This window comes from Rhincodon typus, chromosome 9 (assembly GCF_021869965.1).
Source record: "Rhincodon typus isolate 14 chromosome 9, sRhiTyp1.1, whole genome shotgun sequence".
Classification (NCBI taxonomy): Eukaryota; Metazoa; Chordata; class Chondrichthyes; order Orectolobiformes; family Rhincodontidae; genus Rhincodon; species Rhincodon typus.
In genome coordinates this window covers 9,219,860-9,223,259 of record NC_063340.1, presented here as the reverse complement: position 1 = coordinate 9,223,259, position 3,400 = coordinate 9,219,860, and positions in this window count along the sequence as shown.

Genomic DNA, 3,400 nt, shown 5'->3' with positions numbered 1-3,400 from the left:
CTCTACATCTAATGAGAGATGATCTCTGTGATCCTCTGGGACTATGGCAATTAGTATATGCATATTTCCTTTTCCCAAACTCAAGTATAAAGTGGCCAACATGCTTTCATATGACAAAGAATCATAGAACTCCTACAGTGCAGACCGAGGTTATTCGGCCCATTGAGTCACATGCTGAACAGCCCCCCACCCAAACCCAGCCCCTAGCTACGTACATAGCGCAGCTAATCCACCTAGGCTGTAATCTATAGACACCACGGACAATTTAGCATAAAAACCGAAGTTCTGAGGAAGGATCATTTGACCCAAGGTGATAATTCTGATTTCTCTTCACAGATGCTGCCAGACCTGTTGAGCTTTTCGAGCAATTTCTGTGTGAACAGTTTAGCACAACCACGCCACCTAACCTGCACATTCTTTGGACCGTGAGAGGAAAACAGGAGCATCAAGAGGAAACCCCAGCGGATAGGGGTAGAACATGCAAACTCCACACAGACGGTCACCCAAGGCTGGGATTGAGCCCAGGTCGCTGGCTCTGTGAGGCAACAGTGCTAACCCCTGTGCTGCCCAAGAAGTGGGCTATTTTAGGAAGTACTCTAGGAATTCCCTCAGTGTATTGCCAAGTCCCCTCACTGGATTGTGAGTCCTCATCTAACAACAACTTACATTTGTATAGTATTATTTATATAGGGTAGGTGATGGTCTAGTGGTATTATTCTTCGACTGTTAATCCAGAAACTCAGCTAATGTTCTGGTGACCAGGGTTTGAATCCCACCAAGGCAGCTGGTGGAATTTGAATTCAATTAAAAATAAAATTCTGGAATTAAGAATCTACTGATGACCATGAAATTATTGTTGATTGCCGGAAAAGCCCATCTGGTTCACTAACGGCCTTCAGGGAAGGAAATCTGCCATCGTTACCTGGTCTGGCATACATGTGACTCCAGGCCCACAGCAATGTGGTTGACTCTCAACTGCCCTCTGAAATGGCCTAGCAAGCCACTCAGTTGTACCAATCGCTACAAAAGTCTCAAAGAAATGAAACCGGATGGATCACCTGGCATTGACCTAGGCACTGGAAAAGACAAGGGCAGCACTGCCCCGTCACCCCTGCAAAGTCCTCCTCACTAACATCTGGGGGTAGTGCGGAAATTGGGAGAGCTTTCTCACAAACTAGTCAAGCAATAGCCTGACCTAATCATACTCACAGAATCAACCCTTACAGACCACACCATCATCATCGCTGGATATGTCCTGCCCCAGCGGCAGGACAGACCTGGCAGAGGTGGCGGCACAGCGGAATACAGTCAAGAGGGATTTGCCCGGGAGTCTTCAACATTGACTCTACACCCAATGACTTCTTGTGGCTTCAGATTAAATATGGGCAAGGAAACCTCCTGTTGATTACCACGTACTGTCCTCCCTCAGCTGATGAATCAGTACTCCTCCACATTGAAAAATACTTAGAGGAAGCACTGAGGATGGCAAAGGCATCAAATATCTTCTGGGTGGGGGATTTCAATATCCACCACCAAGAGTGGCTCGGCAGCAGTACCACAGATCGAGCTGGTCGGGTCCTACAGGACATAGCTGCTAGACTGGGTCTGTGGCAGGTGGTGAGGGAACCAACAGGAGGGAAAAACATACTTGACCTCATCCTTACCAATCTGCCAGCTGTAAATGTATCTGTCCTTGTCAGTATCAGTAAGAGTGACCATCACACAGTCCTTGTGGAGACCAAGTCCCGCCTTCACATTGAGAACAACCTCCATCATGTTGTGTGGCACTGTCACCGTGCTAAATGGGACAGACTTCACACAGATCGAACAAATCAAGACTTGGCATCCATGAGGTGCTGTGGGCCATCAACAGCAACAGAATTGTACTCCAGCACAATCTCTAACCTCATGGTCCGGCATATCCCTCACTCAACCATTACCATCAAGCCAGGGGATCAACCCTGGTCCAATGGAGAGTGCAGGAGGGCATGCCAGGAGCAGCACCAGGCATACCTGAAGATGAGGTATTAACCTGGTGAAGCCACCAAACAGGACCACTTGCACGCCAAACAGCAAAAGCAGCAAGTTATAGACAGAGCTAAGCGATCCCACAACCAACGGATCAGATCTAAGCTCTGCAGTCCTACCACATCCAGTCGTGAATAGTGGTGGACAATTAAACAACTCACTGAAGGAGGAGGCTCCACAAATATCCCCATCCTCAATGATGGAAGAGCCCAGCACATCAGTGCAAAAGGTATGGCTGAAGCATTAGCAGCGATCTCCAGCCAGAAGTGCCGAATGGATGATCCATCTCGACCTCCTCCAGTGGTCCCCAGCATTACAGATACCAGTCTTCAGCCAATTTGATTCATTCCACGTGATATCAAGGAACAGTTGGAAACACTGGCTACTAAAAAGGCCACAGGCCCTGACCACATTCCGGCAATAGTACTGAAGACTTGTGCTCCAGAACTTGCTGCTCCCTAGCCAAGCTGTTCCAGTAGTTACAACACTGGTATCTACCTGAAAATGTGGAAAATTGCCCAAGTTTGTTGTGGTGCATAAAAAGCAGAACAAATCCAACCCGGCCAATTACCACCCCATCAGTCTACTCTCGATCATCAGTAAAGTGATAGAAGGTGTCATCAACAGTGCTGTTAAGCAGCGGCTCAGTTATGCACAGTTTGGGTTCCTCCAGGGCCACTCTGTTCCTGACCTCATTACAGCCTTGGTTCAAACATGGACAAAAGAGCTGAACTCTAGGGGTGAGGTGAGAGTGGCAGCCCTTGATATCAAGGCAGGATTCGACTGAGTGTGGCAAATAGGAGCCCTAGTAAAACTGGAATCAATGGGTATCGAGGGTGAAACTCTCCAGCGGTCAGAGTCATACCTGACACATAGGAAGATGGTTGTGGTTGTTGGAGGTCAGTCATCTCAGCTCCAGGACATCTCTGCAGGAGTTCCTGAGGGTAGTGTCCTTGGTCCAACCTTCTTCCCCTCCATCATAAGGTCAGAAGTGGCGATGTTCACCGATGATTGCACAATGTTCAGCATCATTCATGACTCCTCAGATACTGAAGCAGTCCATGTTCAAATGCAACAAGATCTGGACAATATCCAGGCTTGGTCTGACAAGTGGCAAGTAGCAAATGCCAGGCTATGACCATCACCAATAAGAAACAATCTAATCACCGTCCCTTGGTGTTCAATGGTGTTACCATCACTGAATCCCCCACTATCAACATCCTGGGGGTTATCATTGCCCAGAAACTCAACTGGACTCACCACATAAACACAGTGCCTACAAGAACAGGTCAGAGGCTTGGAATACTGCAGCGAGTAACATACCTCCTGACTCTTCAAAGCCTGTCCACCATCTACAAGGCACAATCAGGAG